Genomic DNA, 23,544 nt, shown 5'->3' with positions numbered 1-23,544 from the left:
ACATTAAAAAATAGGAGATTTTATATAAATTTCTGGGCTTTCAGATTCACTTGGAAAGCATCAGAAGACTGACAGCACTGGGCCTACGTACACATGTGGAAATAATTTGACAGAACTGAGAAATAGGTATCTCCTTTAAAAGTGGTGTGTGCTCTCATTTCACCACAGTCTCCACCATGCCCTATTGTCCTACACTCTCCATCCATTTACCTGGCTGGTGTAGCCATTTGAGGTTGAAACCTCTGCCATTTGCAAGTCACAAGCTTAATGACCTCAATATCCTCCTGTTCCCATAATTATGGTTTCTGCTCAGTCACTCAGTCAGTGTGGTTCATGTATATTAAATCCTCAAGCACAAAGTACAGAACAAAAATTTCTTTCCAGGCATGACAAAAGTCAACAAGGAGGTTGGTGTCAGTAAAGAGAGAACATTTTTTCATGGTCTATGAGGATGTCACTATTTGTAAAACTACTTACCTTTTACTATTTTCTCCTAATTGAGCATCTGCAAAAAAAAGGTGCATGCTGTTTTCTCCACAGCCATACTTGTCCAGGGAGGCCAGAAGAGGAGGGGAAAATAAAGGAGATTGCTTCCAAAAGCTGTTGGCATGACAAGGAGCCCCACGCTCTCTGCGATCAGAGTGGCACATTACTGAATCACTGGGTGTCTGCCCAATATCTTCTCTGAGTGAAATCATGCTTCTGTTTTCTTTTTGAAAGCTGTAGTAAGCCAATCTACAGCACATGCCTTTGTGGCTGCTAATGCCAGTGGGTAGCAGAAAAGAGACCTGTCACACCAATTACGTTATGACTCTACAGAGTTTATTCATGTCCTCCCTCCTTGGGAGACCCCCAATAAACGGAGCATTAGGAGGATACAGTGAATGCATTGGTCCTAGTGGACTTTGCAGAATTTTAGAAATTCTGCCAGTTAAAATTGGCTAAAGCCAACTTAAATTTAAAGAAGAAATTGTGTGTTCCATTTAGAACATCATATTTAGAAAGTGAAAATACATGGATTTCTATCCATGTTCGATGACGTGCCGTTTAAGATGATATTATGGAGGAGGTTACCATTGCTGCTTCTGGTTCTCCATTCCATGTCAGCCCGTCGTATTTTCTCCCTCTGCTGGTTGTAAACCCAGCTTTCATTTCATAAATATTGAGCATCTGCTGTGATCCAGGCATAGTTCTGGGTGCTGATGATATAGAGACCAGCAAGATAGTCCGGGACTTTTCACTCCTAGGGGCAAGAAGACTGCGGAAGTCCCAGCCTCTCCTCCTCCTGGGATCACGTCCAAGGAGAAAGAGTGGGAGCTCCTATAAAAATCCTGCAGTTTACCGTGATTGGCTCAGCCTGGTCACGTGTACATTCCTGAGCCAAGCACTGTGTCAGACAGAGAGAAGAGGCAGGGGAGGTGCTTTGGCCAGACCCAAATTACATTTGTTATCTGTTGCTGTGTAACATATTACTCCAAAACTTTGAAACAACAAAATTTCATTACCTCTCAATGTCTGTTAGCTGGATTAATGCCTCCCGTGAGGTCGCAGTCAAGTTCTTGGCCAGGGTGCTGTCACATACGAAGGCTCATCTTGGAGGGAGATGGAATTCACCTCTAAGCCTACTCACATGGCAGCCTCAGTTCCTCGCCAGGAAGGCATCTCCATAGGGCCGCCTCTGGCCATGGCAGCTGGTTTTCCCTGATGCAAATGATTTGAGTGAGAACGCCTAATGCTGACGACATCTAGTCTCAGAAGTAAGCCAATCTCAGAAGTGACATCCTGTCATACTGCTGTTGTCTCTTCTTTAAAAGGAAGTCAGTAAGTCCAGCCCACAGTTAAGGTGAGGGGATTATACAAGGTGAGAATTTCGGGCAGTGGAGGCCTCCAGGTGTCATCTTAGAGATTGCCAACCACCTACATCAGGAGCTGCGCCTCTGGAGCTGTGGGCAGAGTGCCACTCAAACCACGGCAACTGAGCATGGGTGAGGGCAGCTCTCTGAACAAAAATTGGAAGTTCTTCTTGGAGCAACAGGGCTACGTGCTTAGAAAGCAAACCACCAAGGTGGATTCTCTGCAGATGGGGATTTGGGGCTGCCCAAGATTCTTAGGGCTAGTGATATAAAGAGACAGGCCAACACTGAGAAGCAATTAAAGAAGTGACTTGCTTGTCATTGCTCTTGGTTCATAGAGCTCCCCATCGTTTCATTACCAAGCTCACCACCAAAAGCAAGGGCCTGAATTTGACCTTCTGAAGAGTTATGGTCCTTTGCCTTCAGGGACTCAAGATCCAGCAAGAAGGTGAGTTGGTGGAAACATACACATGATAGAAGTCTAAGTCAATTATCTAATCCTGAGTGACAAACTACCTCAAAACTTAGTGTCTTTTAAAAATAACCGTTTATTTAATTCACGGTGGTGTCTTTTCTGGTCTGGCTTGTCTCTGATGGACTCGCCTGTGTATCTTCAGTCAGCTGGAAGGTCACCTGGGGACTAGATGGTCTGGGGTGGCCTCGTTCACATATATGGTGTTTGACACACTAACTGGTCTAGGGGAAACTCAGTCGAGATGCTTGATTTTGCTCCATGTGCTCTCTTATGTCCCCACTAGAACACAGGTCTCTATACATGGTGGCTTTAAGGATGCCGAAGAGCAGCAATGGGAAGCCAGCCGCAGTGCAAGGCACTTTTCTGGCCTCTGCTTATGTCACGTTTGCTGCTTTCCCATAAGCCAAATTCAAGGGGTGGAGAAATAGACTCCACTTCTGCATGGGAGGCACTGTAAAAACACACTGCAAAGGCGAGTGGACACAGCAATGGCATAACGGGTGGCCGATTTTTTATCTACCACATAATCTATCAGTGGAGCCATTCATGAACTTAGAGGGGATCAAAGAAATAAGACAGATGGGAAAGAAATTGCAGGAGCGTCCTCGGCTGCCCCAAGGTTAGGCCACATAAATCACCAGAAGTCAGTCTTCTTGCTTGTCTCTTCAATCCCAAATACAAAGACAGTGCCAGGGTTTAGGCTTGTCAGTCGGATAAGCAGAGCCCACTTGAGAGCTGATGGAACAACCAATGATGACACAATTCCAAAATCCTCAAATGTTATTCCTGCCATGGTTCTTTTTCTAACCTCACACACAAGCTGAAATACTGGAGAAATCAGGAAGGAACGCAAAGCAAGACAAATGGGAACCAAATCTGGGATACGTGATCCAGGACGCCTGATCCAGTACCACCTATCAATGTCTGGCTCTAAAAGCCAGAAAGCCAAATATCACGGGTCCCGTATCTTTGCTGGTTTTGATGTGAAACCGCTTTGACCCACATGGAATTCTGCTGCTCATCACTTCCTGGACAAGCAGTGCCTGACCCCAAAAGTGAATCCCAATTTCCCAAAACAATAAAGGTTTGAATTCTAGAGGCCTTTCACTGTTTGAACCACACTCTTTCCACTGTGGATTTTGTCCCATAAATGCTAGTCTCCCTGGCATATGGCCTGTCCAAATTAGGCCAGATGTCAGAGTGAGATTACAATGGCATTTGGATGAGAGAAGCAAGAACTTTCAATTCTGTTTTCAACCAGTCACTCTCCCTCACAAGGTCCAAGAGGGAAATAAATGCATAGAGGACAAAGCCTAGCAAATGAAAAGTTGATTACTACCTGACGATTTGACTTCATATCCCAATGTGGAATCCTAATCCTAAGGTGGGTTGAATTGCATGGAGAATTCCTAGATATCGTGTGGGTTGTATTACTTATCTATCACTGTTAACAAAGTACCCCAAAACTTAGCAGCTTAAAATAATACAAATTTTTTAGCTCACATTTATATGGGCTTGGAATCCAGGCACAGTTTAGCTGGGTCCTCTGCTTCAGGGTCCCTTATAAGCTGCGATCGAGGTGTGGCAGGGGCTGTGGTCTCATCTGAAGGTTCAACTAGGGAAAAGTCCACTTCTAAGCTTGCTTGTATGGTGGTTGGCAGGATTCAGTTCCTTGTGAGTTGTTCTGCTGAGAGCCTCAGTTCCTCTCTGGCTCTTGGCTGGAGTCTGCCCTTGTCCCTTGCCATGTGGGCCTTTCCAGGATGTTGGCTTGCTTCATTAAAGTGTTCAAGCTAAGAAGGCAATATAGTGAGAATACCAGTAAGATGTAAATTCCATTCTTTTGAAAATTAATCACAGGAGTGACATTATATCATTTTTGCCCTATTCTCTTCATTACAAGCAGGTCACTAGGTCCAGCTCACACTCAAGAAGGGATTACACAGGGCATAAATAGGAAAGACAGAGACCACTGGGAGCCATGTCAGAAGCTGCCTACTTCATGGGTGTAAAGGATATCCTCCAAAGGGTATGGGGTGGAGTATGAGAGGGAAAGGGGGGTCTTAGCTCTATGTCCAGTGAATGTGCTCCATCTTGATCAACCAGATCAAGCCTCCTCCTTAGATGTGAAGTGGAGGTGGGGAGCAGGCACTATGATCATCTCTTCTCTGACCAAGAGTTTCTGAGCTGGTATGGGTGGCCAGACTGATACCATTTTTCTGAATGGAAATCACCCTTTTTTGGCATCAAAAGATTCAAGCCCTTCATGAGTAGAACAGAAGTCAGGATTTATTTAAGCCCACAAGATTTAAGGGCCCTCAGTCTCAAAACAGGAGTTTCCTTGAGCCCCTAAAACATGAACAGCATCAGATTCACACCTCTGCCCTCGTTAAGCAGCAGGAAGCCGAAAGGGACCACGGGAGCTTTAGCTGAGGAGTCCCTGAGGGTATTTGACCCTAAGATCATCCTCAGGAAATTCTACTAGTCGCAAATGGACAGAGCCCAGGGGAGGTCTTACAGGGGAAGCAAATGAAAAGGGGGAAATATTTTAAAACTGCGTTAAGGGGGAGGAAACTCTGACTGAAGAGAGGAGCAAGCAGACAGTGCCTCCAGATCCCGTCCTCTCTCATCTCATGGCTCAAACCTGGGCTTGAGGGTGATTTTCTTGTTATGCTACAAAGGCTGAAACTATGTCAGGCAGCCCGTGACTGCAGAGAAGAATCATTAGGAAGGAATATTTCATCCATTTATTCATTGAATAAATCTCTCTTTAGGATCAATGGCTGTTCCAGATGGGAAACAAAACATGGACCCTGTTCTCATGCAGCTGACATTCTGGGAGGGATGCATATTAAACATAGTGAATAGCACGATTGTAGATAGCAATACGTGCTGTGAGCAAAAGCAAAGCAGAGTGATGGGAGAGAGACTGGCTGGGGTGGGGACGATTGGGTTGTCACCTGTTTAGCCTGAGTTTTCAAGGAAAGCGTCATTGAGAAGGTGATAGTTTGAGCTTAGTGACAAAGAGCCAGAGCAAAGCATTGAAGACAGAGGGGATAGCGAGGGCCAGAGCATGAGGCCCGGCCTGCCAAAGACCAGAAAGTAGCCCCTGTTGCTGGACAATGGTAAGTCTGGGCGAAGTGATGGAGATGAGGCCAGAGAGGAAGGCAGGGGCAAGATCTTGCAGGCGTTTGTAGACTATGATGAGAAATCTGACTTTGTTCTAAGTTCAATGAGAATCCCTTTGACACTGTATTTGATTCCTGTTGCTGCTACAACAAATTGCCACAAACTATGTGGCTCAAAACAACACAAATTTATTATCTTATAGTTCTGGAGGCCAAAAGTCCAAAATCAGTCTCACTGGTCCAAAATCAAGAAGTAAGCGGAGCTGGTTCCTTCCGGAGGCTCTGGGGGAGAGCTTCTTTCCTTGTCTGTTTCACCTTTGAGAGGTCACCTACGTTCCTTGGCTCGTGGTCTCCTGTCATCTTCAAAGCACATCACTCCAACCTCTGCCTACATTGTCACAGCTCCTCTTCTGTCCGGGGCACCTCCCCGCCTCCCTTGGGATTACGTTGAGCCCACCCAGATCATCCAGGATAATCTCCCTCGCTCATGATCCTTAACACATCTGCAAAGTCCCTTTTGCCATGGAAGGGGACATATCCACAGGGAGGGCCTTTACTCTGTCTTTTCACAGAGGCTTTAAGCAAAGGAGTGACATGACCTGATTTACCTTAGACAACATGGTTTGTAGGGGTGAGAGGAGAGCAGGCAGATCAGTGGGTCCATTGCAAAAGTGCAGGGGGAAGCAGAGGTGAGCTTACCTTGCCCATCGCCATCTTTGTAGAGGTGAGAGAAAAACGCAGAGAAGGGAGGTGACTGATTTGGACTAAGCCAGCCAAAGTGGTGCTCTTTCAGCCGGCCAGGGTCAGTCTCCTCAGAGACCGCCGGGGCCTGTGACTTTTCTGAAGGGAAGAGGCTGGTCTGGAAGGGAGTAGAGCAGGATAAGATTAAGGCCTCAGCAGTGGTGAGAAGAACCTGGTGCAGTAAGTTGAGGGATGGCCACCCCGAGATATTGAGTCCTAACCCTGGAGTTTGTAAAAGTCATCTTACTTTGCAGAAGTAATCAAATGGAGGATTTTGAGATGAAGAGATTACCCTGGATTACCAGGGTGGGCCCTAAATGCCATCACAAGTCTCCTTATAAGGGAGAGGCAGAGGGAGATACAGATACACAGGCGAGGCAGTGTGAAGGCGGGCAGAGAGGGATGCAGCCACAAGCAGAGAGGGATGCAGCCACAAGCAGAGAGGGATGCCAACAGCTGCTGGAGGCTGGCAAAGATAAGGAGTGGACTCTCCCCTAGAGCCTGCAGGGAGAGCGCCGCCCTGTCAACACTTTGATTTGGCACTTCTGGCACTTCTGGCCTCCAGAACTGTGAGAGGATAAATTTCTATTGGGTTTTTTTTTTTTTTTTTTACGATTTTATTTTTTCCTTTTTCTCCCCAAAGCCCCCCGGTACATAGTTGTATATTCTTCCTTGTGGGTCCTTCTAGTTGTGGCATGTGGGATGCTGCCTCAGTGTGGCATGATGAGCAGTGCCATGTCCGCGCCCAGGATTCGAACCAACGAAACAGTGGGCCGCCGGCAGCGGAGCGCACGAACTTAACCACTCGGCCACGGGGCCGGCCCCAAATTTCTATTGTTTTAAGCCATCTAGTTTGTGGTCTTTTATTATGGAAACTAATACACCTGAGGTGGACCAGATTCTAGCCTGGAGTCTGACCCAACTGCTGGCCAGTTGACCGAACTGGGATTCCAGAACCAAGCCTTCCAATGTGGGGTGCCACCAGCCAGGTGCAATCAGGGATGGAATTCTCACTCCTAATTGTCCCAGGCAACAAGATGAGAGGAAACTAGGAAGGCCACTCTGACAGCCAGGGGACCCTGGTGCCTTTACACCTCTTCCCTATTGGCGCTGTCCTCACCAGCTGGAAGCAGGAGCAAGGACCCCCCCTCTGTGGGCACAGCCCTGCTGCGGGGCCCCTGAAGACAGCTGTTGCTCTGTATGGTTCAGGCCTGGGCACGGCTCGCCTCCCCCTCGCAATACACCCACCTGGGGTTGGCTCAAACTCCCTTATGTCTGATGCTGCAGAGTGGTGGAAAGCTACAGAGAATGGACAAAACTCACAGACCATCTGTTCATCTTCTGTGTTTTGTGAATTTATTTTCAAATGTTAAGCATTTGATAGCAGTTGTCAGGCATTATCTCAAAAGCTACCATTTGGGTAAAGACGGTCTTAAAAATCCACAAGAATCACTTACAGATCGGTGATTCTCCAGGGTTTGCAATGAGGAGTGAATCGTATTTTGAAACAGCATCTTCAAATATTATCACATAATTTTATAACCAGAAAAGGAAAGAAGATGTCTTGTTTCTATAATACAGACTTCAGAAAAGAAAGCTTGACCAAATCTGGCTAGAAGGGCTGTGTAGAAAATGGAAGAATTTCTCAATCAAGAATTATAGACTCTGGGGTGAGGGCTTCTTGGAATTTCCTGGCCATGGTGAGATTTTTATGTTTATCAAAAAGGGACACAAGGTTTTAAAAAAAGGGAGGGTGTGTGTGTATCACCTTCAGTATAGGGATGTGTCACTTTCCTTTGAGTCTCAGCACGTTTGGGAAGTGAGTATAGCCATCTAGGAAGGGATGTGTCTGTGGTTGTAGAGGATGAGCACATGTACCAACTTCTGGGGATGGCTTTTGTCCTTCATGCCCTGCATCGCAGACGCTGAGTTGGGAGGCAATAGGGTGGGAAGAGACTCTCGCTCCAAGTTCAATGGCTTCCAGCAGGAGCTTCTATTCCAAATAGGACCGTCCTTAGGTATCATAGACGAGTCTGGAGATGCTGAGGGCAACAGGAAACTAGGCAGCTAATTCCCTAAATCATGACCTTAGGGATCCATATCTAAGCCTTCTTGGCCAACAGGACCATGAGAACTGAAGACTGACACCGTGGAACCTGTTCCCGTTTCATTGATACAACTGCAGAAAACTTGACCTGGGTCAGAATGAAGGGCTTCTAGAGTCCAGCCGAGCGATGAGAACCCAGACCCCAGAACCAGAGCATTCAACCCCCAGCTCGGCCACAAACCAGCTGCATAACCTTGGAAAGTTACTTAGCTGTGTCTTCCCATCCTCAAGATGGGAGAAGACAATGATAATACTTCTCCTTTAGGATTGTTGTGGAGATTGAATGAGACAGTACCTAGAATATGGTATGTTTTACATATGTCTTAGCTATTATTTTCACTATGACAGAAGCCAGGCAAATAAGGCAAATTCATGAAGCGTTCTAGGAGTGAAAACACAGGGGTGTTGTGAGCCAAGTGTTCTTGACCTGGAGAGTATCTTGACCTGTCTAAAGTGGCAGCCACTGCAGTGTCCTCTCCAAGAGATGACCTGCAAGAGCACAGCTCAACAATGCCGTATTTTCCCATTCCTCCAGAGAAGCTGGAAATCTAGATTTTCATATGAAATGTCTTGATTTTAAAATATGGGCCACTAATTCTAATTTTTTGAAACTGTAGTCTGTACAAATAAAATGTATCCATTTGATATATATCAGGGAGGCTACAAGCTTGAAACCTCTTCTGTAGAAAAGCAATGGGCACACATTTTCAGCTCTTTTACAAGAATTCTAAGGGTGTTTTAGGGGGCTTGTATTTGCAGAACTTATTAACTGGACATTATTATTCATAATATAATAATTTAGTACTAACAATGTGTCGAGCCCTATCCTGGGGCTTTGCGATAAGAACTCAATCCTCACAACGACCCTATAATGCAGGTACTATTATTTTTGCCATTTTACAGTGGAGGAGACAAGCTCAGAGGTTAAGTAACTTGCTCAAGACAAAATAGCAGGTGGTGGAGCCAGATTTTGAATGCAGACTGCCTTCAAAAAATTTGTTATGAATCACATGAAATTCTTTTAAAACCCACACAAAATGTTGGCATGGCCAGAGCTGTCACCAAAATGTGTATTTATAAGGGCGTGTGTTCCTGAGTGCTGTTGGGATCAGCAGGACCACGAGAGAACTCAAGCAGTCAGAACTCGGCAAAGCCTCGTCACGCACACAGAGCTGCTTGTGTCCCCCAGAAGTCGGTACTTGGCGACTGAACCATATTTGTGGTTGACGTGGCACTGCATTAAAGGTAGCTGATGGCTAACCCTTACAGAGCGCTTACCGTGAGCCAGTCGCTATTCTAAACACTCTACAAATACTAATTTACTTAACCACAATGAAACGTGCTATTTCTATCATATATTCATTATATGGAAAGTGAGTCACAGAGAGATGGAGCCATTTGTCTACACAGCCGTGAACAAGGGCAGGATTTGAATCCAGGCAGTTCAGTTCCCAAGTCTACACTCTCAGCTACTACCCTTTCTTTGTTCATAAATCGATTGACAACGTCAATTACCTGTAGTTACATCCACTGCAAAAACACCCATAAGCAAGAAAGAACACAGCAAAGGAGAGATTTCAAATTAAGTTACAGATGAGACTGAACATTTTGGGGGGAATGCAGTTTGCTTATAATGATGACAATAGCTAGCTTTTATTGAGTTATCACTAGGTTACCACCAGGGTTAAGTTCATGTTAGCCTCGTATAAACTGTAGGAGCTGGATATTATTAAAGCTATTTTACAGAGGAGAAAGCTGAGTCTCAGAGACGCCAAGTAACTTGAGTAAGGTCACATAGCTGATAGGTGCTCAAGGGAGGGCTTGAATGCAGGTCTATCAGATCCTACAGCTTGTGTGTTTAAGTGCCGCATTAAAATGTTCAGGAGCTTGTTACTTCCAGAACTACTTCTGCTAAGGGGGTGGAATAAATGAGAACAAGGACTAATTCCAAACAGCCATGGGGTAACTTCCAGGGAGTTTCCAAAGAGAAGTTCAAAGAGACGTTCAGTGCCTGAGGGGTCGAGGTTTAGGATACAGCCTCACCAGGATGTCTCCCTGACATCGCTCAGGCCCAGCCCTCGGACACCCTGAAACAAGAGGACCACGTACCCTCCCCTTCCTCTTGCTAAATGTGAAGAGTGTCCTTCTGCCTTGTTCCCTCCTGGAACCCAACACCTGCCTGGGTATTGGACTTGTGTGTTGAACCCTCTGAGGGCAAAACCCACCTGAAGCTGGAATAATTAAAAGAAAAACAGAGATCATTTATTTATTTAGGTAACTAAAGAGGCCTTGGGTTGTCTGGCTTCAGGTACAAATGGATCCAGGGACTCGTTCAATATCAGAAAACTGTCCCTCTCTACTTCATCTAATTTTCTCCAAGACCTCATTTTCTTGGTGGCCCCCAGAAGTTCCAACCACTAACCCCAGAGCTTAGCAATACCCATGGAAGAAGAATTAAATTTTTTCCAATAGTCCCAATAAAAGTTATGAGACTGAGTTTTACTAGCGTGGCTTGATTATTTACCTCTAACTTAATTATCTTAGCCTGGGGGATAAGCATCAGATTTGCCAAGACTGGGTTACATGCTCCCCCTCTGGAGTAGTATGGAGATAAGAGACAGTGCCCTTGCATCACTTGGGGGATGAAGGGTTTCCCAGAGGGAAATGGTGGTATAACTGGGAAAAGAAAGGAGAGTGAGTTCTGAGAGATACTAACAGTTGTCTTCTGAAAGCTCGCTCTGTAGTCACCTTCTTCTGGATGCTAAGGTTATAGACACAGATCCATCTTGTCCCTATTATGTTTACCTAGTCACTCGTTTTTTTTTTTTTTTTAAAGATTGGCAGCTGAGCTAACAACTGTTGCCAATCTTCTTTTTCCCCCCCCCCCCAAAGCCCCCCGGTACATAGTTGTACATTCTTTGTTGTGGGTCCTTCTAGTTGTGGCATGTGGGACGCTGCCTCAGCGTGGTTTGATGAGCAGTGCCATGTCCGCGCCCAGGATTCGAACCAACGAAACACTGGGCCGCCTGCAGTGGAGCGGGCGAACTTAGCCACTCGGCCACGGGGCCAGCCCCAATCTTCTTTTTTTTTTTTTGTCCCTGAATCCCCCAGTACATAGTTGTATATTTTAGTTGTGGGTCCTTCTAGGTGTGGCATGTGGGATGCCGCCTCAGCTTAGCCTGATGAGCAGTGCCATGTCCACGCCCGGGATCTGAACCAGAGAAACCCTGGGCTGCCGAAGAGGAGCACACAAACTTAACCACTCAGCTATAGGGCCGGCCCCTACCTGTTCATTCTTAATGGAAGTTTCTTAAGACCTCTGAAGCCTATGAGAAAGGCAATAAATGTCTTTGCTGGCATATGTAGTGGACATTTCCCCTTCTGGAAAGACCACACCAATGCTCCTTGTGATACTATCCATTCCTTATTCTCAGTCACCATGGTTCAGGTGGAGCTAACCCCCCAAGGCTTCAAGTGTGAGACTGTGCCTTAAGCCCATCCTATACCTCTGCCCATATGATTGGCTCTGATAGGTTATATGATCTGATTCTTACCAGAGTCATCATGTCCTGGGCAGTAAAAAAGAAAAAAACTAATGGGGGACAAAAAATTCTTTTTTGACTCAGGTTGGCGAGAGAGTAGGATGTTGGCCATGAGATGCTAGAAGCCATCTTGCCTCTGCAAGGATAGAGCTGGCCTGAAAAGTATCCAACATAGAGGGAGCCAGAGCTGAGAGATGGAGTCTGGGCTCCGGGACCCAGAGGGACCTTATTTGAGCCAATTAATCACCATCATTTTTCTTTTCTTGAATTAAACCAATTTGAAATGGATTTTCCATCACTTACAACTAAAAACTAACTGCTACTCCCTGGGTTCAGATACCAGCTCTGCCATTTTTACAAACCATGTCATTTTGGGCGAGTCCATTAACCCCTCTGGTCCTTGGTTGCCTTCTCTATGGAGTGGAGAACGCTTGCAGGGTTTCCCGGATAGTCATTGAGGGTCTAGCTGATTAATCCTTAGCACAGTTCTGGGAACACCATGTGTGCATCATCCATGGAAGATTCACTGGCGTTGGGAGAGCGGGAAAAGCCCAAGTAAGCGAGATGAAAACCGAACTTGAATGTCTATCAGAGCCAAGAAAACATTGGCTGTAGATGAGCTCGCTGGACTCAGATAACAGGGAGGGTGGGGCTAACTGGGGAGCAAATGCCCAAATCAAAATCATTCAAACTTGAAAATTTAAAATCTCTGTGAGGGACGAACATAATAAGGATGGAGGCTGCTAGTTCACAAACCCTGCAAATCAATTGAAACAGGAATGTTTCACGAGAGACCACAGCTGCGAGCCAGGAGGGGCAGGTGCCTGATTCTGGGTGCTCCCATGGGTTAGGGTTCTGGAGAAAGGGAGCTCCGTGGTGCCTCACCTCAGCCCCCTGCCCCTCCAAAAGCAAGAGGATAGAAGGGCCTTTGAGTCCACGGTGCTCCTTAATTTCAAAACCGACATGACCACTCTTTATTTTTAACCTTCCCTTCCCCATGTCTATGCCTTCAAGCAGCTTTTCTGGGGAGAGAGTGTTTGCGCCCACACTGGCAGATCTGAGTCCCTGGCCACGCGCCGGCTGTGATGGGGCTGTTGCCATGCCCACCCACCCCAGCAGCCTGGAACCCAGCCCTTTGGAAGGGCTCACTTGAGAGCTGTATGAACTATGAGGGGGCGGAACTCAAGTCCCGAAGGTGACCCAGGTGAGGGCAAGTGCCCTCCAGGCTTGCTCACTCTTTTGAAAGGAGCACGCCCCCTGTCTGGTAGGAGCATCCACACCAGTAAAGGCCTTGCAGGAGGAAGTGGGGCTTACAGTAGTCCTCACCATATCGTGAGTGCTCCCTGTGGGCCAGCACTCATCACGTATTATGTTTTTATCACGTCCACTCCACAGAGAAGGAAGCCCAGCAAGGTTAATGGACTTGCCTGGAGTCACAAAGCTAATAGGTGGCAGAGCCAGATTTTGAACCTGGTTGGCTATAAATCTAGCACCCTAGCTTACTCACCACACTATAAGGCCTACTAGGAAAGAGAATGCATCAATGAGCTGACATGAATGTTCTGAGCCATTTGACAACTGTATTTATTTTCGCTAATTGTTAAAGAATCATCTGATCCACACATCAATTTTCTCTCAGTATAACTAGTTTAGCGGTCTTAAACATGTCCACAAATTCTTTGACACCCCTCCCACCAGAAGGGAGAAACTAATTCCCTTCCCCTTGAATATGGGCTGGCTTCTAACGAATAGAATGTGGCAGAAGACATGGCTTGAGATTTCCAAGGTTTGCTTAGAAAAAGCCATAGAGCTTCCACCTGGCTCCATGTCCTGGGATGCTCACACTCGGGACCCAGCTGCCATGCTGTGAAGAAGCTCAGGCCACACAGAGGCCACGTGTAGGTGCTCCCTCTGAGAGCCCACACTGAGGTCCCAACCCATAGGCAGTATCCACACAAGACATGTGAGGGACCCTGAACCAGAACCACATACTGATCCCAGTGGATTTCCAGAATTGTGAGATAATAAGTGATGGCCATTAGGAACAGTTAATATGAATTAGTTCCTGTAAAAAATGCTCAGTCCTTGGGTCCTGACAAAAAGTAAAGTAAAAATGAGCTGCTTGACTTGTAGGATTTGACTCCAAGCTGAGTAGGCTCCAATCCTACAAAATCTTCTCTGGGCAACTCTCCGCTGCCTCTCTAACGGTGCGTCTAAATTTAAATAATCGAGATGAGGAGGATAATTCACGCTGCTGCTTCTTGAGAGTGTTGTACGTGCCACGCAGAGTGCTATGGGCTTTCCTTCCATTTTCAGTTTTTTGCTCAAAACACCCCCATGGCATTGTCATCTTTCTCAGGTTTGGAGCTGAAGTCAGGGAGTTAAGCTGTCCAGAGACGCACAGCTAGGGTGCAGCAAAGCCAGGTTTTCATTGACTGACTGATTCCACGTCGATCTATTGAGCTCCTACGATGTGCCACATGCAGTGCCAGGCCCCGGAGACAGTGTGGGGAAGAAGACAGATGAGATTCTTGCGCCCAGACTCCAGTGCGGCAGACAGGAAAACAAAGGAGCAAGTCAGTAAATAAATAACGGCATTGCTGATTGTGATCCTTGCTGTGAGGAAAATAGTGATGAGACGGGTAGTAATTAAGGAGCTGCTTTCAAACCCCTCTGAGGAAGTGGCCTTTGAGAGACATGACGTGAGATCTATGTATGGGGTCCTGGAGAAAGAGTTTCCCAGGTGGCAGAAACATAGAGAAGAAAGCCAGGGTTCTGGGAGCACCTGGCATATTCAAGAAACAAAAAGAGGCCAGCCTGGAAGCAAACAAGAAAAGACAGGCAATGAGATGTGGGCAGAGAGCGAGGCTGAGGCCGGACCACACTGGCATTGTTGGTCAAGGTAAAGAGTGTGGGTCCATTTTAAGAAAAATGGGAGATTTGAAAGCTTTTTTAAAAACAATAGAGTAGTGACAGAGCTGGTCAATTTCTTAAAAGTGTCATTTCTGGCTGTTCAATGGACCAAACCAAGGGGGAAAGAGGTGGGCGGGGAGGCTTGACTCAGTGTTGACGGAGGGGTGTGTACTGAATCATGGAACCCTGAACTGATCTGAACATCAGACTCTCGGCATCCAGATGTGAGCCCCTCGGCCTGACCGGAGTACTGTGTATGCAGAGTGATGATCTTCCTACTCCAGCAACAGGAGGTCAGCAAGACAGTACACAGAAGAGCCAAAATGACAAGGTTCTGAATTCAGGAAGAGAGAGTGGGCAGGGCCACGGAAAGTAGAGGGCAGCCATAATGGTTTCCATTCATTAAATAAGAAAGAAGGAAATTAAATGAAATAAGCATCCAGCTCAAGAAGTTAGGAAAGGAAGTGAAAGTACCATGTACAATTCTATGCTTCCCAAGCTGAAAAATCTTGATGAAATGGATGCTTTTCTGGAAAATAACTACTAAAATTCTTTCAAGGTATAATATGATCTTAAATGAAGTAGCATAATGATTAAGAGGGTGGGCTCAGCCGTTAGATGGATGTGGATTCAAATCCAGTCTCCACCACTTACCAGCTGTGTGACCTTGGGCAACACTTAATTTCTTCACTTCAAAAATGGGGATAAAAAAGTCCCTGCCTAGAAATAAACAGAACTAGATGTGCACAGAACATATATGAAGAAATAACAGAAGTTCACGAAGGGAATTCAAAATAAGATCAGATGAATGGAATTAAAGAAAGATTATTTAATAATGTCAGTTATTCCTAAATAAATAAATGGATTTGATGCAATTCTAATAAAAATCCCTGTACAATTAATTTTATATGTGTTATATTTGCTTTCCCCTGGTGAGAAGGGAGAGAATTTGACAAAATGACTCTAAAATTCAATGAGAAGAATGAATGGGCAAAATAGCCAAGAACAACTTGAAAGTGAAGCATAATTAAAGGACACGCCAAATACAGATATTAAGATGGACTATAAAGTTTCATGGATTAAAAGAGCATTGTACATAAGTATGGAAACAATAGATCAATGGACTAGAACAGATAGCTCTGAGACAATCCGTCATGTACTTGACTTTATTAGATAATAAAAGGGGCCATACAAGATTATGGAGAAAGAAGAAATGTTCAATAAATGACGCTAAGACAACTGATTAATATTTGGAAGAGATACATAAAGCAAAATTAAATCTTCGTCTCATACTATACATCGATGTAAATTCCAGATTGATTAAAAACTATGAAGTAATTTAAAAGTTAATTAAAACTAATGAACAATCTAGACGAAGTTCTGGGGAAGAAGGTAACTTGATCACAGGCAGCTGACATCTATCTACTCCTTTCTCCCAGGTTCCCCTGTTCAGAATACATATATACACACGCATCACGGATACACACACAGATATTTTAAAGACTAGAAGCAAAGCTGTATCTGTGCTGGAAGCCATGGAAGGCTTTCATCCATATATTTGAAACTTCAAAATATTTCTACTCAGTATGGTATGGATGAGACAAAATTCAAAAATGGATCTTTGATGGGTGTTGGGGGTCAACGAAAAAGAAATCTTTAGTTAATCTAATCAAGAGGAGGAAGAGAGAAAAATCACTGTTAAGAATAAGAGGAAGCAGTTAAGAAAAAAATTAAAAATGCAATAAAATATTCTGCATAACTTCATACTGGTAAATTAGAAAATTTTGATGACATAGATTATATTATGGGAGAACATATATGGCCAAAAAATTGATTCCAAAAGAATTAAAAGATCTGAGTGAGATACAAAACCGTAGGGAAAAGATGAAAATTAGTCAAGGAAAGGCAGTGGGCACAGTGGGTGTTGTGGAGGGATCACACAGTTGGACAGACTGACGGGAGTTGGCGGAATCTATACTCCCAGGTCTCTGTTTGGTTCTAAACCAGGGATCCCACTGGAGCCAGTCAGATGGCTTAGGAGAGACGCAGGCAGAGGGGCGCAGGGAGGGCTGGGGACTGCGGTAAGCTGAAGCAGGCAGGCCTCATGGGGGGGGGGGGTGGGCGGATGCTACTGTCCTCCAGCCAGTTGGCTGGCAGGAATGTGGGCCCACATCAATTCAGCGCAATGCAAATTGTAAAAGGAGGTGGGCGAAACAAACATTGACAGACCGGAAGGAACCTGTGAGCTACCAGTTTGCAAGTTCTCTTGGAGATGCTCGGTATACACAGGATTTAGGGAGAGGCGACCTCCACACCATCGTCTAGAATTAATGTAAAAGCTGCTTCTCAGAAGAAGCGATTACCCCCATCAGTCCTTCAGTCAGCCCTGAGGCAAGTCGATTAAGTAAGATAAAATAAGATTTTACATTTTATCTCAATCTGAGCACCTCTAAAGTTATGGTAAAGGAAGCCTGGACTATTTTTTTTTATATTTTATACAGTTTTATAACATTGTGTAAATTTCAGGTGTACATTATTATATTTCAGTTCCTGTGTAGACTGCATCTTGTTCACCACCAATAATCTCGTTTTTATCCATAACCATACATGTGTGCCCACTTATCCCTTTTACCTTCCTCCCAACTCCTTCCCCTTTGATAACCACTAAACTGTTGACCTTATCTGTGTGTTTATCTTCCACATCTGAGTGAAATCATATGGTGTCTGTCTTTCTCTGTCTGACTTAGTTCACTCAGCATAATACCCTCAAGGTCCATCCATGTTGTCTCGAATGGTACAACTTTGTCTTTTTTATGGCTGAGTAGTATTTTATGGCTGAGTAGTATATATATATATACACGCACACACACTCCACATCTTCTTTATCCATTCGTCAGTTGATAGGCACTTGGGTTGCTTTCACATCTTGGCTATTGTGAATAATGCTGCAATGAACATAGGGGTGCATAAATCTCTTTGAATTGTTGACTTCATGTCCTTTGGATAAACACCCAGTAGTGAGATAGCTGGATCATATGGTATTTCTATTTTTAATTTTTTGAGAAATCTCCATACTGTTTTTCATAGTGGCTGCACCAGTTTGCACTCCCACCAGCAGTGTATGAGGGCTCCCTTTTCTCCACATCCTCTCCAACACTTGTTATTTCTTGTCTTGTTAATTATAGCCATTCTGATGGGTGTGAGGTGCTACCTCATTGTAGTTTTGATTTGCATTTCCCCAATAATTAGTGATATTGAACATCTTTTCATGTGCCCGTTGGCCATCTGTGTATCTTCTTTGGAAAAATGTCTGTTCATCTTCTCTGCCCATTTTTTGTTCATTTTGTTGTTGTTGAGATGTGTGAGTTCTTTATATATTTTGGAAATTAGCCCCTTGTCAGATACATGATTTGCAAATATTTTCTTTCAGTTGGTGGGTTGTCTTTTCATTTTGTTGATGGTTTCCTTTGTAGTGCAGAAGCTTTTTAGTCTGATGTAGTGTCATTTGTTTATTTTTTCTTTTGTTTTCCTTGCCTAAGTAGACACGGTATTCGCTAAGATCCTTCTAAGACGAGTGTCAAAGAGTGTACTGCTTATATTTTCTTCTAGGAGTTTTATGGTTTCAGGTCTTAGATTCAAACCTTCAATCCATTCCGAGTTGATTTTTGTGTAAGATAATGGTCTGCCTTCATTCTTTCGCACATGGCTGTGCAGTTAGGAAGGCTGGACTATTTTGAAAAAATCATTCATTCATGTATTCAACAAATATTTATCAAGCACCTACTATGAGTCGTATGCTATTAATAAGGTAAAGCAGTGAATAAAATAGAAAAATGCTCTGCCTTCATGGAACTTTATGTTCTAGCGATTGTAAAAATAAACAATTGGCAGAACTCAGGGTCTCCTGATCAATTTCAAGGTTAAGAACCTCAATTTTGTAATTAGCACTCACTTGTAGGAATTAAAAGCTCAACCCAGAAACAGTATGATATCTGGGACTTGCTTCAAAATAATCCATTGGGGGTGCTTGCCCCACGGCTGAGTAATTAAAGATCTTGGCCTGGGTTTGTGGATTCGGATCCCAGGCCCCGGCCTACTCCAGTCATCAGCCATGCTGTGGAGGTGTCCCACATAAAATAGAGGAAGACTGGCATGGGTATTAGGTCAGGGCTAATCATCCTCAGGCAAAAAAAAAAAAAGAAGATTAGCAATGGATGTTAGCTCAGGGCGAATCTTTCTCACCAAAAACAAAAACAAAAACAAAAACAAGATAATCCAGTGGGGAGAGGCAGTTAATGGAACACAGAGATGAAACAAGATTGGGCATGAGTCAATAACTGTTGCAGTCAGCGATGGGTGGTACAAGGCCATTCGTTCATTATACTTTCCTTCCCACTTTTATATATGTTTTTAGTTTTTTCATAATGAAAAGGTTTCTAATTCAGTCAAAATCAAAACTTCAACCTCACGTTCAATTCGAAGTCTTTCCCTCTTTTAGCCCCAGCCTGACCATGAGTCAGGGGGCTTCACAGTGGGAGAGGAGAAGGCTGGGATGTCCTTGTCTGCTTCCCCTCCTTCTCTGTTCCTGGCTCCTCTGGGGCTGGGGTGGTGGGTAGAGGGTAAGAGGAAAAGTCTTCTTACTGAGATGGTGCCATCAGTGGTTCTCTCTTGGCTGCTGATGCTCTCTGCATTGCTGGCATCCAAATGCTGTTCTTTCGTGAGTGTGGTCCCATGGAAGAGAGTTTGAGCTCAGTTATATTCCTCCATAACTACATGGCACTCAGTGCATCTTTGCAACACCAAATCCTAGGAGTCGAAGCTGCCTTCGTGATGCCCTCTCTCCTCGCCCTGGAATGGAAGGCTGCTCCAGCCAGCCTCTTGCCTTCACGGTTCTCCAGGCAGGTACCAGGCACTAGTCTCTATGTTCATGTGTTCATGCATGCTCCAAACCCCGGACAACACATCAATTTCTCTCAAGCACTCCCTCCAGGTGTTCTGGCCCCGCACTTTGTTCCAGGCGCCAGGCTAGAATCTCCACAGCTCAGCGAGCACTGGCCAGGGAGTGAGGAGTCAGTCTCCCGTTTTGCAGGTCCCTTATCCTTCCAATGAGCTGAGTGGACCTCTTCTCACCTGGCTTTGTAGGGAAGAGACATGCCCTCCTCCACCATGGGGATGGGATAAGAAGAGCCAGAGCACCTTCCTCCCTTGAGCCCCCAGCTCATTATCCCCTCCTCCCCATTGAACCCTAGTCTTCTGTCCCTACAGCCTAGTCGGGAGTCATCGGACCGAGGGCTGCAGGCCCTGTCTGGCCGTCTCCTCGTGAGCCCTGGGGAGTCACTTGGCAGCTCTTTGGCTCTGGATGCGGGAATATTTCATGCTTATTGTTTTCAGCTTTGGGGCTTTGGCCAACACTCTAAGCCGACAGGAAAAGCCCTAAACCACATCCTGTTCTGATTTTAGGAAGGTTTCCAAAGTGGTTTTAAGCCTCTTAGTTGTCTATTGAGGTGTTTATCTCATCTCTCAATAAAGACACCTTTTGAATCTCTAACTGCCTCGGGGGTCATTTTGTTTTCCTGGTGCACTAGTCTCACGGAAAGTGATTACCCACATAATAGTCAGCCTTTGTGATTCTGAAGGTGGCAGATTAAAATAAATCTCATTAAGTGAGCTGGCTTCTTGGCATCACTGTTTTATTTATAGCTGGAGCTGACATTTATTGAGCATTCCCTACGAGCCATGCACTGTGTTAATCACTTATGTGTATTAGCACATGTAATCTTCTTACACAAGAAGAAGGTCCTATCGGCCAAAGAGATAGGTTGTATTGCTGTCCTTATTTTATTTCTGAGGAAAGAGTGACACAGAAGGGTCAAATAATTTTCTCAAGGTTACGCAGCAAGTGATGCAATTAGAGCCTGAATCCAGGTTCCACTGACTCCAAACCCCATACTCTCTATCAACGTCTTCAGCCAGGCACCAAGTACAGTGTTTGGTTGTAGATATGAGCTTCTGTCCCCCAAACCTGTTCTGGATTAGAGAAGAACAAAGGCTCTTTTTCCTAGTTCTCCTGGGGAAGTTTGTTTGTCCAGGACACCATTTGGGGTCTCTAACCTGAGTCCGGTTCCTTCGTCAGGTCTTGGGGAAAGGCCAGCGCCTCCTTCCACATATCTCAACCTAGAAGGCGGGAGGAGAACGAATGCCCAAAGGGCTCTGCTATTTTCTTGCCATCTTCTTGGTCTCTGCCGCTATTTCTCCTCCAGGGAGCGGAGCCGAGGCTCTGATGTACCACTAACAATACAAGCCGGATCACAGCCCTCCTTGCTGCAGCCTCTCGATGCCCCCGCCACCCTCAGGAGAAAGTCGTGATCCTTAACATGCCTGGTCCAAGACGCCAACGTCTCCTCCCGAGTTAACGCAACAGCCCCCTCATCCGTCTCCTGGGCTTACTCTTGCACCTGTAGGGTCCGTTACCCACTCAGATGGATCAGATCCATCTGGTCAGATCAGATCAGATCTGATATGGATCTGATATGGATCAGATCATGTGACTCCCCTGATTAAAATGGTGCAGTGGCTTCACATTGTTAGAGAACACCCGACTCTACTCACCCTGGCCCATTAGCTCTGTATAATCTGGCCCCAGCCCACCTCTCTGACCTCACTGACTATAATTTTTCCTCTTGTTCCTAGGATTCCCACCACAGTATCCTTTCTGTCCTTCAACAAGCCACGTTCATTCTCACAACAGGGTTGTGAGAAGGTTGTCTGTACCTGCTGATCCTTCTGCTGGGGACGTTTTCCCTAGATCCTCTTAGGACTGACTCCTCCTGCGTGCATCGGCTTTGCTCAGCTCAGAGTCTCCTCAGAATGCCCTCCCTGACCGCACTACCTAAACAGTCCCTCCTCCACTGCCAACACCGCTCATATCCTGTCACATGACCCACTTCTATTTTCCTCACAGCATGTGTCACTTCCTGCCTTTTTTGTTTGTTCGGGTACAGGCTCACTGGCTGTCTCTGTTACCTAGAATGTAAGTTCCTTAGGGGCATTGAACTGTTGCTCACTGCTCTGTCCTCAGTACCTACAGCAGGGCCTGGTAAACAAGCAGGTCTTAACAGATATTTGTTGAACGATCTAACGTGGCTAAAAGGCCCTGCATGACCTGGCATCCACATATCTACAGTGTTTTCTACTTCCTTCTTCTGACAAGAGCACCCTCAAATTCCTCTAAAGCATCAGTCCTTCACCCACTCTCAGTCCTCACAGATTAAGATGAAGCTCATCTTCCTCCTTGTGTGTCCAGGGACAGAAGGACAGCCCAGACCTGAAGATCAATGAGTCCCATTTCCTGGCAACCACGATTGACACAGGTGGGTGTGAACCAAATGGGTCAATGAGAAGCCAGCCCCACAACATTTTTTTAAACTGTTGGTGGAAAACAGTGCTCTTTCTTCTAGGGTTGCTTAGCTGGTAGAATGCAAGCCTGGGGTTCTTGGTACTTGAGAAGAGAGGCGGGCTGAGAATGCAGCCCGTGCAGGAGGAGACAGCGCTGGGACGGAGAGGCAGATCCTGGCTGCCGTTGTCTGCAGCCCTGGATCCAGTCATTCATGAGGATATTTTAAGTCCCTTTGCACTTGCAAGTTGCATGCGCTGATTGCTTACTTTTGTTTTACGCACGTTTTATGTTGGGTTTCTGTCAACTGAAGCTTCATGACCAATAGACCACCTCTCTAATTCCGCTTCTCTTCATCTGTATAAATCGGGATTTATGTTCATCTGCTAAACTTAAAATGGGGTGAAATAAATTAGGGAGTTTGTTTTTGTCATGTAATAATAATTTTGGAGATAAACAGTCCTGGCCTGGAATGGTGGCTCTGTAATGCTATCAGAGACCAAGGCTTCTTCGATTTTATCTTATTTTCTGCCATCCCTAAACTTGTGCTTATCACCTTATGGTAACAAAAAGGCCAATCAAACTCCAGCACTGAGTTCTAGCTCCATGCAGGGTGAAAGGGAAGAGCAAAACGCAACACACGTTCCAGCAAAGTCTGACCACCAACCCCCTTCAAGGAGATTTTCCGGAAATCCCACAGAATAACTTTTTCTCCCTCATTTTTTTATTGTGGTAAAATGTAAGTAATATAAAACTTGCCACTTAAGTGTCCAATTCAGTGGCATTAATTACATTCAATATGTTACGCAACCATCACCACTATTTCTAAAACTGTTCATCATACCAAACAAAACTTCTGTAACCATTAAACGGTAACTCTCCATTCCACTCTCCTCTCAGCCCCTGACAACCTCTAGTCTACTTGGTCTCCACGAATTGGCCTGTTCCAGGTACCTCATATAAGTGGAATGAGACAATATGTGTCTTTTTGTGACGGGCTCCTTTCACTTAGCATAATGTCTTCAAGGTTCATCCGTGTCGTAGCGTGTGTCCAAACTTCATTCTTTGTACGGCTGAATAATATTCCATTGTGGGTGTATAACACGTCTGTTGATCCATTCGTCTGTTCATGGACACTCGGGTTGTTTCCATCTTTGGCTATAGTCCACAAAACAACTTTTAATTACATTTTATTGGTCAGAATTTTGTTACAGGTCCGCCCTTCTCTTCAAGGAGAGTTGAAAATGTAATTTTCTTTCGACTAGACAGAGAGCGTTCCCAATCACAATTGGAGTTTTATTAGTTAAAAAGAAATGAAGAAAGGCTATTAGGTGAGCAACTAGCAGCCTCTGCAACAGTTCACCCCTTTGCCAGCAAATATCTTTCCATACACAG

At 45.1% G+C, this 23,544-nt stretch overlaps 1 long non-coding RNA gene across 2 annotated transcripts; it reads right to left on the bottom strand.

Moving 5' to 3' along the window:
* Window positions 1-1,505: 1,505 nt before the first annotated feature.
* On the bottom strand, window positions 1,506-21,643 carry LOC139040194 (uncharacterized). 2 transcript variants are annotated; one of them, XR_011494223.1, is made up of 4 exons: window positions 21,528-21,629; window positions 20,868-20,930; window positions 3,832-4,118; window positions 1,506-1,701 (listed from the first exon to the last, which is right to left on the bottom strand). It is a non-coding gene; the product is annotated as an uncharacterized lncRNA (long non-coding RNA). The 2 variants fall into 2 exon arrangements; XR_011494222.1 differs by lacking the exon at window positions 20,868-20,930 and having other exon boundaries at window positions 21,528-21,643.
* Between the last annotated feature and the right edge of the window lie 1,901 nt (window positions 21,644-23,544).

The sequence above is a fragment of the Equus asinus genome, chromosome 14, assembly GCF_041296235.1.
Source record: "Equus asinus isolate D_3611 breed Donkey chromosome 14, EquAss-T2T_v2, whole genome shotgun sequence".
Classification (NCBI taxonomy): domain Eukaryota; kingdom Metazoa; phylum Chordata; class Mammalia; order Perissodactyla; family Equidae; genus Equus; species Equus asinus.
Note: the sequence above shows the minus strand (reverse complement) of the source record. Positions and strands in the feature narration are given on the sequence as shown.